We start from the raw sequence: 13,920 nt of genomic DNA, 5'->3' as shown, positions 1-13,920 counted from the left end.
TTTTTTTTTACAATTTTACTATTAAAAACAAATAAAAAAGGTCACATTGAAACTAGGATTTTACAACCCTTAACCTGTAAAACAGCGTGCCGTCTCCTGTATATTTTATTCACAATTGCTGACTTCAATTCCTTAAGGTTTACTTCCTCAATTGGCTTGAAACAATTCTAAAACTTAATGTTACTTGCTAAATAAGATTCTTCAAATGAAATTGTATTACTTCTGGTGCTGTTCAGAAAGTTGCAGCTTTGCAACTTGACACCTACAAAACCTTGCCCAGGAGGCACTGGCATGGCTTTGTGACTTCAGAGATTTACATTCGTTTCCATGTTATTTATGGGGGATCGGGAAAACTCATTCAGCCACTGCAGAAAAGCTTTTCCAGGTTCTTCCATTTAGAACCACTGAAACAAAGATACTTTTCTCTTTTTTTACACAATAGTACCTTATAAAGCTTTCACCTTTTCTGTTTTCCTGATGTCTTGACATGAGAAGAAAATAAGTTTTCAATCAGGGAAGCTGTACACTGAAATTGTTGAACCAACTTGGACCTCCTGTGCCTCAGTGTTGTGCAGCGAGCTGGACAGCTAACAGAGATGTAGCACTGGGAGGTGTTTGTGGACGTGCTCTATCAGCGTTTCCTTGCCCCTGTAAATTATTGTTGTCCTGTGTTCATAACTCTGCCCAAATTCTAGGCAGGAGGGAGGATAAACGCACGCCTTTGCTCATATGCATCTGGGTACCCAAATCCTTTTATTTCTTGCTAACGTGCAAAGTGCTGTGTGAAAATCCATAAAAGTTAAAAGAGAAGCGGGTGAGAAAAACACACATTTCAAAGGCTGGCACTTGCAAGGCAACGGATTCCCAGGACAAACAACACATAGTGTAATAGCTATGAGAAATGGGTTTCCATAAACTACAAAATAACAGAATTCTTCTATGCAGTGTAAGTGGTGTTATAAAAATGTAAAGTTCATTAACAAGCTGTTTATTGTTTTATCCACTTGAATGTAATTTAGAGATTATATACTGTAATAGGATTTATAACATTATACATTTATAATCTCTGTGGTTTTACAAACACATCAAGTACAGCTGGCAGAAACTGCCATTTGCCTTCGAAATAAAAGTGCTCTGACATAAAAAAAACCAGCAACACCTGCTTATCTGAAGAACTTTTGTTTGGTTCCACTGGTATTAATGGATTGAAAGAAATCTCTGTAAGCAGTATAGAATATAAGCCTAATGAATTCAGCATCTTACTTTCAAGGATAAGATAGTCCTGGTTTAAGGGAAATTGGTATTAGATATTGAGGGTTAGTTATTTCTGTGTTCATGTCAGCTCGCTTCTGTGCTTGAGGATATATTTTACAAAGGAACTTACAAAGTACTTCCATTACATAGGAAAGGTCATATTCCTCTTGAACTGGAGTAATTTAATTTTTTTACTCTTTTGCAGCATATGAAGCTCTAAACAACGTGGCTTGGGCACAGGTAATTTCTCATTTGCAGTTTAGACAATGCGAGAAAACTGAAAACAGGAACTGAGAAGGGCAAATGAAGGGAGAGAGCACTGTTTTACAGCACACTTTTAAATGCGTATTAAAATGCTGGTCCAAGTAAAGCTAGCTTTCCTCAGCAGAAAATGCCTTCAGCCATTATTTTTAGGCTTTGTCACTTTCTTTTTTCTTTTCCTTTTTTTAAGCAGTAGGCAGTATATCAGATTTTGATGTAACCCGACTCCCTTGATTTCAGCTGGATGCAATGCACACTTTCCTGTTTTCCAGCCCTAAGCAGCTGCTCCGAGATTGCCAGCACATCTAGATGCTGTTTCCAGCCATTCTCTGCCCTTAATTATTTCCTGCCCCACTTTGTGTGGAATTGCAGTTACCAGTAGTCATCAAAAGATGCTGAGAAGCTTCATTTGTGGTTGCTGTGCTGAAGTTGGACTGTCTTGCTGGGGGAAAAAAAAAAAAAAAAAGAAAGTCGTCTTAACTCTTCTGGTGATTGTTGTGTTCTTTGAAATTTTGATAAATGTGTTTGAGAGGGTGGATTTAAGAAAATACGCTGAGGTCAGCTTATTGCGTTGGCTTTCAGTAGCGTGCCATTGATGGAGGATACCTGGGTACTGGAAGAAATCTTATTTGTGCGTGAGGTTCTTAATCTGCTAGAAATAGAGTGGTAATGTAGAAGCACGACTTACGTTCTGTCACTGCTGTGTTCTCACAACTAAGCGGGCACAAACCCTGAAAAACTGTAATTTTTCACCAATCTTAAAGCAGGGCTATTTCTTACCCTACTTGAGGTTGAAAAGCAGTAGTGGTCTTCTGAAATGCAGGAATAGTTTTGGGAGAAGGATCAGGGCTAGGAATGGTTTGTAGGTGACAAGGCGTATCTTCTTAACTCTAAAACAAGGCTAATTTTAACCCACACCTAATAAATGTTAATTTATCAGGAACTAGGTACTGCTGATCCTAATCTCTCTGCCTATGGCAAGGGCATGTCGGTTCCTTTCATGAGAAAGCAAGACTTGTCTGCTCAGCTCAGCAGGTTCTCTTATGAAATGGTAGAAATTAAGGAAAATAAATTGGTGGTAACTTTTCTTCTGAAGGAACTAATTTACAGCTTGTGAGCAATTACATTTAGGTATCTGTAAAACAACACTATTTAACCATCTGAAAATATATACCTCCACCTACTGAAAGTAAAAGTCAAGAGCCTTTCTGCACAAAAAGAGCTGGTATGCAGTGCTGATACTTAAAATAGCCACAGAGGAACACCTGCACGCTGAACCTCGCAGTGCTGGTGCCTTTGCTGCTTCCCTTTCCCTTTTACAGTAGCCTTCCACTGGCTGGTTTGAAATGGAGGCCAAGCCTCACGTCTGCTTCCCGTTCGCAGTGCATTTAGAAAATGACCGCCTTTCATTCCTCCAGCACAGACCATTGTCAGGAGCTTACTGGGGCAGCCGGACCCCTGGAGCTATGGAGTATGACAGCTCCCTGCTTCTATAAGAAGTGCTACTTTTGCATTGATTTGCACAATAACTTTTTCTCCTCCTTCTCTGAGCCGTATGTTTCTCAAGCGGGTCTTTTCATCCTTAAGAAAGGTCAGATGGGCTGAGGATAAGCTCCCCACGCCAGGAAAAATTTACTGGGAGAAAGACATCCAGAAATAAAACAGGCATAGCAGTGCAGCGCCAACAAAGATATCCGTTTGTCAATTGGTGTCACCCCATAAACCTATCTAAAGGTTTTCTTTCTTTCATTTCTCCACATAGCTCTCCTGTATTTTTTTTTTAACTCATTTAACTGTTTAGCATTTGGGTAGTTCCTCAGAATGGCTCTTTTCTTTGCATAAAATGAGCTTTGGCTGTTTATTTAGATGTCCAACAAGACTGTGTGCAGAACGGCGATTGTGTTGTACTCAAGAATTAATCCATTTAGTCATGGAAGCGCCTCTCAGTGCTTTGATGTCGCTGGCAACTTTGAGGAATTAGAACTGAAATTTGGAAATTTACTGTTAGCGATGATACCGATGGCCTTTCTTTTCCTGGCTCCTTCCACACGTCCTCGGCTTGTTTTCTGGAGATGCTGCTTTCACTGAAACCACAGAGACTGCTAAGCCAGCTTAGGGCTTGTAACCTTTAAGCATATAATTGTCTACTCACAGCCCCACGCTGGCGAAATAAAGTACATATATATCTCGCTGTATCTATTGTACTTTCCTTTTCACTCAGGTTAAAGCAGTCATGCTTGATTTTCTTTTTTCTCCTTTTTTGTCATCTCCCTGAATATTTTCAGGATCTCACTGTATGGCGTTGCCGCCTGTGTTAGCAGCGCAGCAGGACACCATTTGTTTACTGGCTGTTAAAACAGTTTCCAGAGAAATTTCAACGCGTCTTCATTCGCCTCTGGAGCGTCGGCGCGGAGCCGAGGGCGGGCGGGGCGGGGAGCGGAGCGGAGCGGGGCGGCGGAGGTCGGAGCGGGCGGGAAGGCGCGGCCTGCGGGCGCCCCTCAGCAGCGCGGGCGCCGTGACGGGAGGCTCCGCTCTCTGTCGTGCCTTCGGTGTCGTCCCCCCCCCAAAAAAAAAGAAAAAAGTCGTTATGAATCTGCTAATTGTGCTGAAGGAATATGAGGAAGCACTTGTGGAATTCGCATCGACCGGTGTGAAGCCGTGCAGCCGTGCTGTAGCGCATCACAGCCCGGCCAGGGCTTTGCACGAGGATCCTCGTCCTCCTGGCAGCAGGGTTGCGGGGCTGTGGGATGGCAGGATCCCGCTGCTGGCAGGACGGCAGCGTGTGCTCTTTGTTCCACGCGCTGCCTTGCAGGACAACGCTTGTGCGCAGCCAAAGCGACGTCTGATGGCGTCATGTGGGCAGGCCGAGAAACGAAAGGAGGAACTTGTAATTAACTGCGTTTCCTTGACGTAAGATCGATACCCACAGTTTGCCTTCCATAGCCGTGATCTTTCATTTCCACTTTTTTATGCAACGATTTTTAGAAAAGTTTTACACTGACTGGAAATGGGTTAGAAGTTGTAACACTGGGAGCGTTTGGAGCTGTAGGAAGTAGGAGGCTGGAATCCCATGGACGTCTTTCTGGTTCTGCCTGCTTTCCATCCCGACTTCTAAAGCAGGACACAAGTGGAAGAAAACTGCTGAAAACATTCTGGTGCATGTATTTATCAGCTGACATAAAGCTGATGGGCTCAGCGGTTTTCCTGCAACATCTCAGTCATTCAGAAGAGAAAGTTGAAGTGCTTTTAAAATGAGCTACAGCCAGCTGGTGTCACCAGAGCGGGCACTGCAGCCCGGTGTGTTAGCTGTCCTTCCCACACCAGATCCTCAGTTTTCAGAATCTTTCAAACATATTGTCTTTATTGCGATTGTGCAGTAACACGGTGTGCAGTAATGCGATTTGCATTGCTGGAAGGGTGAAACTCCACTGAGCTCAGTGCGAGAACACCAACTGTTTTTCAACACCAACTGGCAAGAGTGGGACAGGTAATAAAAGATGAAACATCCAGCATGACTTTCTGTAGAAAGACAATTATTTTCGTTTCATCGTCATTGAAGATTATTGTACATATTAATATTCTTGGAGACGCAGTCTGAATTTTAGGCATTTCAACTGTGAATGCAGAAATGCTTTTAAGTGTTACCGTCGTGGGAAACTGTAGTTCATGAATGCATTCAAACTTGTATGTGATACTTTTTGGTCATCTCATTTACTTGTAGCTGCTGTTGTTAAATGAGGCCTTCAGCAGAGATAGTGAGATGAAGAGCCACTCTAAAATCATGTCTATGTGGATGAATTATTATTTTAAAAGCCATTTCTTGTCTGTTTGGTACATAGGTGGCATAGACTTAAACTGGTCTTTAAAAGAAAGTGCTTCAAGCTATGTTGTTAAGCTTTGTAACTTCATGCCACAAAATGCATTTGTGCTTACCGTTTCATGAGCTCTAAAATAATTGGAATAGCTCATAGGCAGAACAGCAACCAATCTGAGGGCTGCTGAAAGCATCCCAGTCTCAGTCAGAGGGAGCTGAGGGCAGTCAGAGCAGAGAGGAGACATTTCAGTGCCTGCTTGTCCTGCCTTAATGCTTCCGACTGCGTACTAACTCTTGGCCACAGCTGGAAGTGGGTGTTGACCAAAGGAGTTTTTGTTCCAAGCTGTGCAGCTGTATTTGTGCCGAGTAGGCAGCATGCAAGATTGGAAGGGACCTCAGAGATCATCACAGAACCATAGAACGATATGTCAGAGGAAGTGGGTAGCGCCAACTCTTTGGAGGTGAGATAGGGCATCTGTAAACAAGTGGTATGGTTTGCTGCCTTTTGCTGTTTTTCTGTGTTTTGGCTCCACTGTGTATCAAAAAGAGTTGGGCATACCTGGAAACTGTTATTTCTGAGGCCATGGCCTTTATTCCAGTGGGCAGTTGGATTCAATGTATGTTTGCGGTATACTGAAGACACATGGTCAGTGAAGTCCCTCCTCTTGCATCTCAGGTGCTCTTCCTGACCCCTCCCTTGTGCCAGCACAGTTATTGTGGGATCAGATAGTTAGTTGGGTCACAGAGCTGCTGCAGCTGAAAACTGGCCCGGCAGTGGGAGGCACTGGCACCAGCCAGATGGTCTGCTCTGAGGTAGCTGGCGCGGTGCTGGGGCAGCTCGGTGGCAGGAGCAAAGCCAGCTGAGTTAACAGCTGCGTGCTTCCAGCCCTGTGTTCCCATACTGCCTCCTGACCAAGGCCTGTGCTATGGCTGACCCATGTTTTCAGGGGTTTGCCTTGAACGGAAGGTGGTGTTTCTTTTAATGGGTCTTGGATTCTCCTGTACCAAATCATTTGTGTTGAACTCTTCCAAAAATGGTTGTCGTATGAGCTCGATGACTGTATTTTATCTGTTTCTCTCTACTGGGATATTTTCTGTTCCCAGTGACTGTATTTAAGTCTGATGTTTGCAGGTTTTTCTACAAGACCCCACTGCTTCTAAATCCAGGGAACAAGAAATTTACGTTACGTCCAGAAGTTTTTTTGAAGCTTGCATCTGAGGAGGTTGAGTAAAAGGAGTTTGTGCAAGTGCCAGTGTGGTTCTTGGCTCTGGAGCTGCGTGAAGCCATGTCCCAGTGAATGCAAAGACTTTTTCAAGCAAAAGCTGTGAACTGAGGAGTGGCGTTTGGTCGCCCTATTGAGACCATTGTTGCCTACTGGCTACATCAGATCTTTTCTGTTTGTCTTTCATAAGAAATTTGTTAATGTTTCTTTTGCACGCTTCTCCATGAATTGATTTAAATGGGATTTGCACAGCAGTAACTGTAAGGCCTGCCAGTTAGTCTCAGCAATCTAATGAATCCTGGGCTCAGTAACAAAGCAGCTGTGGTGACTCATGGTGAAAATACAAGCTTGTCAGTCAGTCCAGCTGTACTTTCAGGACAACTAGTGGAACTTGTGCTTTGGGTGAGAAAAGAGCAGGCATGGGACTCCTGATGTATATCTGTAGTGCCTAAATTTTGGAGCTTGTTTTAAAAAAGAAATGCTTGAAATCAGGCTTCTTATTATTTGGGTTGGTTTAAAGGTTTGGCATGCATTTAGAAATCTAGTTTCCAGTGTGTGTTTTTTAATACCTAACCATCAGGTCTGGCTGGGTAGCGCTGAGATCCAGCACTAAAGCAGCACCTCTGCTTCAGGGAAGGCCTGCTGACTGTTCAGTGCCATCCCATAGAACGTCTCGTTTGGAAATGCCTGCCATCTACTTCGGAAACACATAGGCTGCTTGTAGGCTTTATTGCCAATGCTGGGCCGTGCATTTAATTCTTTTTCACTGTTTTGGCATGTCCTGTTCTTTGGCTGATTTCTTTTGGTGACTTCACCTTTCAATTTCCTTGTACTCGGTACAAAAACCTGTAGACCATTTTAGCGAGCTTCGGGAAAATGGCTTCAGCTTCAAAGAGAGGAACTTCTGAAGTTGTCTCAGAATCACAAAAGCTTGAGGTTTTCTCCAGCTGGTATTTGCTCTTTACTCATAGGTTGGATTAGCCTCAGAGCTCCAATGATTGTAACACCTAGGCTGAGCGCTGTACGCCTGCTGTGAAAAAGAGATATGAGGAGGTTCTTTGCGTTCTCTGACTGCCCCCCAAACATCTTTGGCCTACGTCTTGTTTTCAGAGGTGGTGCTGGAAAACAAGATAGGGACTTCTGCATAAAAGCGGAGTGAACTTGAGAGAGGAGCACCAAATAAGGTAATAAATTCTGTAGCAATCACATTTGCAGTGCAGTGAGGAGCACCTTATCACAAAACCAAAGAGTAATTTTGCAAAACCCCGCTTTAAAAGTGTAAGAAATCACTGAGACTTCTTCATTTTGAGGCATCTGTTTGGAAAGACACGCCAGGAAATCACACCATTTTTTTCCCCTTTTTCCTGCTATTTGTTTTGTCATCATTAATATTTCCTTATAAAAATAATTTAATAATTTTAAGAACCTTTGTTGATTGCTTTTAGGTAGCTCCCTGTTGGTTGTCTGAGAATCACTAAAAAAAACGATGCAGCTGCAGCAGGAAATAAGCAAAGCGAGGAGGAAAAAAGTGTCTAGAGAAGAAACTGCCAAAAATCTCTGGGCAAGAATTGTTTCTGCTGCTAGGCCAACACAGCAGAGGGCATTCTGTGTTTGTTTCATTTATTTGTCTGCAGGCTTCAATTTGGAACAAGTGCAAGTGATTTAGCAATTCCCTCATTTCCTCATAATGCCTAGAAAAAAAATTCATGATGGGATTCTAATGTGTTTGAAGTTTAATGCCTCTGACAAATGCTTTAGAGTCTTCACCTGCACAGAAAACTGTAGATGTTCAGACTACCTAACCCTATAGCTCCTCATACAGGTCGTTTTACTTGCTTTAGAAATTTGGAAGTATTGCTTCTTATGAGTGCCAGTAGGAGAGCGTGTCAGAAACTTTGATTCCTTTCTACATGTCCTGTTTTTTTATTAAGCCTTTGTACCAAGGCCGTTCACCATAACTCCGTGTGACTTAGGGGGGTTCCTCTTAGCCAGAAAGCTGCCATCAACATTCATTGACGCTTTGCTTTTGAGAAGGGAGGTCATGCTGTTATTTATTCTTCCATTTTTTTTTTTTCAGAAGGCAGCAAATTGTAATTGAAACCAAGTTGCAGCGACTTGTTAAGCACTTCAGGACCGGCACCGTTTTTACCCAACACCAATATTTAGAATGCAGCTGCAGCAGATAAACGGAAGGCCCCAGATGGTGGCTGTCTAATCCTCATGAGAATTCATGTCCTAGAGGCAGCTCTTATCTCTCCAGACCTGACATTGTCTGCAAGTCTACTATAACGGGGAATAATATAAACATGCTATGCATGAGTTTCACTTCCTTGAATAACACAAAGACACAGGAAGTTAAGCTAAATGTTACAAGAATAGAGTTCACATTACCGAAAGTCTTGTTATTTATGTTACTCTAATGGGTAGCCAGCAGTTTGGGGGACACAGTGCATTCTCCAAACACCATGCTGATTGTAATGTGTTGCTCACAACTCTGGTATATAGATCTGCCTGGAGAACATGCTTGCAGCTGTTTTCTATCCGCTGCTAGTCACAGTCGGGACATCGCTGTAACATTTCACTTTCTTTGCTGATACACAGGAGGTCATGGTAAAAATGTTCCAATTCTTCAGTTTTCCTAGTAGAAATATATCACATATATATATATATATATATATAATATAAATTTGTCTTGAAAAATTCCAGAGGTGGACAGGTTTCTAATGTTTCTTCCTGGTGCTGAGTGAGAGTCCCTCCTTGCCTGACATAATGACTTCTGTCCAGTGCTCCAGGCACATCTGAGATGTTCACTCAGGTGAAAAGTAGAACATCTCAGGTGGTTCTGCCAAAACATGCAGCTAAGTCTCTATAACATTGCAAATGAAATGCTAAGTTTGAAGTTGCCTGCTTTTTTTAAAAAAAAAGCAAGCACAAATTGCTAGACTTCATTCACAAGAGAAGCTGAAATTTCAACTCTCTTTACCATTGGAAATGAGGACAGAAATTGTTAACCAAACTGCTGTTGACAGGTTTGATCTAGTTTAGGTCCAGCTGCACCCAGAACAGAGCAGACGTGTTTTTTTCTGTTTTAACCAGCTGTGTCACAGACAGTAGGACGATGGCGAGCAAGTGTGTGTGCTGAAAATTGCATTACTCCAACTTACTTCAGTTGAAACTGTTAAACGAGGAGCTATTTTTTCTATCCCTCTGGTTTAGTTGTGGCAAAAAAAGACAGTACATCATTTCAGAGCCTTACAGAAGAGCACGGTTACTGCTCTTACCCAGCCGTACTGGTAAGGTCTTACAGATTGGTTCTACTGCCATGTAAGTTGTAATTAAGTGATTAAACCACGATTAACAAATTTAAAGGACTGTCCTGAAGCTGATGTTGACCTGTGTTTTAACTCCCTACAAGCAGTATTGCTGGCCTTTCTATCAGAGCTGTCACCTTCCTGCTGAGTGATGTAGTGCTGTAGTTGGCGTGTCCAGATGTGCTGACTCGACCTTGTAGTGCTAGATGGGATGTTCGTGTGAGCCACTCCAGGTTGAGCAGGAATGCTGACAGACTTTCATAGTACTTGCCATAATATTTTTCCAGTACAGCTGGAAAATTCTCCTGAAGTCGACTTCAGTCGTACAGTTTGTTTGTCAGTGATCCGAGTTCATAAATAATGACTGCTGGCATTGTTTGTAACGCCTGCTGGTTTCCTGGGCGCACGCTGCTGCGCCGTGATGGCAGTAAGAGCAAAACGGAAGGGTGCCATCTCAGGAGGTGAGCATACGAGATAAAAGATGTGTGAGATGAATGTGCAAACGGTCGAAACGCAGTGGAATTGGAAGGCACGCTGTACGCGTCCTGAAGGTGGCATTTTTGTGTAACAAGACATTCAAAACCGAGAGAGGCAAATGAAGTTAGTTTTAACTACTAGGAGTGCAGACACGAAAGAAATTATGCGATTTTATTATGGAAAGTGAGCCAGGTATAGCAAGGGTTTATTCCCGATGTAACCTTAGAAAATAGTTTGCAGAAGGAATGAACTTCCCTGTTTACACTTGATAGATTTCTCTGTGTTCTCTTTAATTTTAACAGCATTGATATTCCGTTTGCTTTATGAAACCCTTTATTACAAACAGTTATGAATATGAACATCTCATTTGACTGCTGATGAACAGAGGGGAAAATCTAAATTAAAACTTTAAATACCACTATTTAATTACCCAAATGGCTTTGACTGTGTTAAAGAGTGCCTGGGATTATTCTGTTTTTCAATTTGTTTTAATGCTTCCTTGGTAAAAGCTGATGGATTCCCAGGCCCATTGCTGTCACTGATGAACTATATAAAGATAAATGACATTATGGTAAATTCCACTTAATGACACATTTTTAATTTTCAGAACACAGACATTTTCTGGCTAGTGAATGAAGGCTAATTACCTCAAGATCAGAACGAAATAACTCCTCATTTTGAAAGATAATAGAAAAGAAATGTTGCAGATTAATGATGCTATTTATCTTTAAAAGAAAAAAATATCTATCTTTATCCTGATAGTGCTGTTCCCTGAGGTACACGGTTATAAAATGAATCTGAAGTCGCAACTTAATAGGTTATTAAAATTATTTGAGTGCGGGCTCCTCTGGTTCAGCCTTTCCATAAATTTAAATTGAAGGTCTGCTGTATTTCTAAAGAAAGCAGCTTGTTTACGAGACCGTGGGGAGAAGATAGGTTACTGACAAAAGATGCACTTAACCTCATTCTGTATCTCCTTTTATTTCTTAAACCTGAAAGGAATAGATATGTTTCAGAAATTGTTGAGATAGAGGTTTCAAATGTCTGAATTATCTTACGCTTCTGTCTTTTCCTCGCAGCATATGTCCCTGTTAGAAGAGTAAATAGGAATAAACAACTTGGAGGTAAATTTGCCTTGGGGACATGGCAGCAAACAGTACCAACTGTTTCCTGGAATCGGCTCTTCTAGCTGATATTCTATTACTGCTTGCAGAGAGAGTTCTGGCAGTACTGTCTTATGTTCAGAAAGTGTAGGTAGAAGAACATGATGAGTACTGCTGTGAGTACTCCTTGTGCTCGTCCCTCTTTGGGTTGCTCTGTTGTGTTTGTTGTTGTTCATAGCTAGGGCACTGGTTGCATGTCTTCTTTTGCACTCAAGTTACATAAGTGTGCAGTGAAGACAGATTCCTGTCAGGCACTGTTCTTCTGCAAATAACTCAATTTTTGAGGTGTGAAAATGCAATTAAAAAAATAATAATAATCCATGAAAATAGCTTTCATGTAAAGTTGCCACCTAATCCTGAGAATCTGTGCTCTTGCTCATGTACTGATAACCACGTTGGTACACCACAAAAGTGCTGCGTTCTGAGCAGCATTCCTTCTTACACCACTCCTACGCAGTTTTCGTGCTGTTCTGTCAGATGAGCTTTGCTGCTGACTGTCAGGGTTTCCACTGAGTAGGAAGGTGATGCGGGTGTCCTCAGCCAGCCCAGCTCAGATGAGAGGTTCCTCAGGCTTTTTGCAGCGTATGGAACCCAGGGGGAAAGGGAGACCCAGTTCACTGTGTTGAAATATTGTGGGCTGTCAGAACTTTGTTTCTAACTACTGTTTCCATTCCCACAGGAGGATTTGTTGTTGTTTGTTGCTGAGCCGGTGAGTTTTTGCTGGCACCTCTCTGCAGTCTGGGTGCTGCTGACACTGCCCCATGGGATGCTGAAGGCAGTGGGGCTGAATGTGTCCCTCTGATGTTTGCCCTCCTTGGCTGCAGCCCAAAGTCACCTGAATCTGTAGTGCTTTCCTCGTGTCCCGTCCTTGTACATCTTTGGCAGGCAGAACAGCTGTGTGCTTTAAGTACATCTTGCATTTCAGTGAGTCGGTCACGGCAGCTCCGATGCCTCCCATCCCTCCCAGCACACCGACTGCCTCAGTCCTGCTATCCACGCTGCCAGTGCCCGGAGGTGGGCTCCACTGCACAGCCCAGGCCTCCATTCGCCCTTTATGGGTGAGCCGTGGCTGGGCTGCCCTTTCTGCTGGCCTCGAGTCTGGCATCTTTTAGGTTAGTTTCACTTCACCTCTCTGTCAGCTGTTCAGACAAAAGCCCTGCTGATTTCGGTGCAGTGCCCGCTGGCCTCAGCCGTTGCAGTCCCCAGGGCTCATGCCCTTGGCAGAGGCAGACCCAGCAGGGCTGTAACGCCGGCACCCAGCGCTCCCCGCCTCCTCCCTGCCCTCAACACCTTCTTCCTTCCTCTTTCCAAACCTGTCCCCTTAGGACTGACAGATGTGTTCTGCCTGCTGCCTCTCTTTTGGCCCAGTAGTACATGTTACTGCTTGGTGAAACTAAGAAAAAATTATCTTGGTGGCAGCTGATGTATGTTTGTGGTGCTTAATATGGTTCTGGCATTTGGTATGATGGAACAGAGTGGTTTGCATTTGGGTTTAAGCACAGAACGTTAGCAGTTCAAGACTCAGCTAGGTCACTTGTTCATAAAACCCATTTTTTGGACAGAAGGTGACAGGAAGAGAAAGCAATTCTAGCACCGCTGTGTTTGGCACTATTTTCCATAGTTCTGACCGGCTGTTTCTGCCCAACTTCGCTCTCTGCCTGGAGCTTTCCTTTTTTGAGATGTCTGTCTGCATTGCAGGTGCTGGGCACTCTCGTCACTGGCCAAAATCATCAGCAAGAAAGGCCAAACCACGAGGAGAGATTATCACACACAAGTGATATGTCGTGCCGGAGCAAAGAAGCAAACACTAACCGGTCTTATCCGAACTGAGCTTTTTCTGAGCTTTCTTCTCGAACTGTCTCTAAAAAGGCGTTTATTAAAAGGTGTCTTGACTAAACCAAGTTCAGTGCCTTTAGTTTAGAATGCCACTGTGGATATTTGTTATCGTGGATAAATCAGCAGGTTGCATAACGTTATTTCCTGAAAATTAGGGATCTATTCCAGAAGGTGTAAAGTGAGCACATTTTCTTTCCTACAGGATTCCTTTTGGCGTTTACTTACACCAGGGGCGCGGTGGCCAAGCCGCCTTTGGGTGTCTGGAAGTCAGCCAGGCCTCAGTGGTTCCATCTGATGGCAAAGCTCACGCCGGTTCTTCTGCAGGGCTTTCTGAGGAGGCAGCAGTGTGAGGGCAGGCCGTGCTCCCAGCTGTGAGCTGTGCTGGGGCGGTCGTTGGGGCGTAAGCACTGCCGGAGGTAGCAGCGGTGCGCAGCACTGGGCGTAGGCTGGAGAGCAGTGTTGTGGTTTCTCTCTGAAATACAGACATTTTCACAAAAACAGATTTTTCTGCATCAACTCAGAGTTTTTAGGTGTGCTTCAGATGGTGACTTCACGTGTGCTTCTGTGTTTCTTTCAGAAGT

The 13,920-nt window shown here is 43.4% G+C and overlaps 1 protein-coding gene and 1 long non-coding RNA gene across 3 annotated transcripts in view; both read left to right on the top strand.

Moving 5' to 3' along the window:
• The window catches only part of LOC109364132, an 11,384-nt gene extending 8,906 nt beyond the window's left edge, over nucleotides 1-2,478 (top strand). The window contains exons 2-3 of the long non-coding RNA XR_002110160.2: nucleotides 1,460-1,494; nucleotides 1,788-2,478. This is a non-coding gene — a long non-coding RNA (uncharacterized LOC109364132). The remainder of the gene's footprint in view (nucleotides 1-1,459; nucleotides 1,495-1,787) is intronic.
• The window catches only part of ZCCHC7 (zinc finger CCHC-type containing 7), a 111,362-nt gene that overhangs the window by 34,625 nt on the left and 62,817 nt on the right, over nucleotides 1-13,920 (top strand). The window lies entirely within an intron of this gene.

This window comes from Meleagris gallopavo, chromosome Z (assembly GCF_000146605.3).
Source record: "Meleagris gallopavo isolate NT-WF06-2002-E0010 breed Aviagen turkey brand Nicholas breeding stock chromosome Z, Turkey_5.1, whole genome shotgun sequence".
NCBI lineage: Eukaryota > Metazoa > Chordata > Aves > Galliformes > Phasianidae > Meleagris > Meleagris gallopavo.
Note: the sequence above shows the minus strand (reverse complement) of the source record. Positions and strands in the feature narration are given on the sequence as shown.